Raw genomic sequence first — 322 nt, forward strand, 5'->3', positions numbered from 1 at the left:
GTATATATATATATATATATACACACACACATATATATATATATACATGTATAGCTACACACATATATACACATACATGCATAGATATATTTATACTATATATAAATATAGATCTATATGTATACATGTATATATATGTATATACATCTATATATATACATCTATACATATACGTCTATATATATATATACATAAACATATATGTGCAGATGTATATACACATATATACATGCCTATATATATACACACACACACACACACACACACACACACACACACATATATATATATATATATATATATATATATATATATATATATA

The sequence above is a fragment of the Octopus bimaculoides genome, chromosome 9 (genome assembly GCF_001194135.2).
Source record: "Octopus bimaculoides isolate UCB-OBI-ISO-001 chromosome 9, ASM119413v2, whole genome shotgun sequence".
Classification (NCBI taxonomy): domain Eukaryota; kingdom Metazoa; phylum Mollusca; class Cephalopoda; order Octopoda; family Octopodidae; genus Octopus; species Octopus bimaculoides.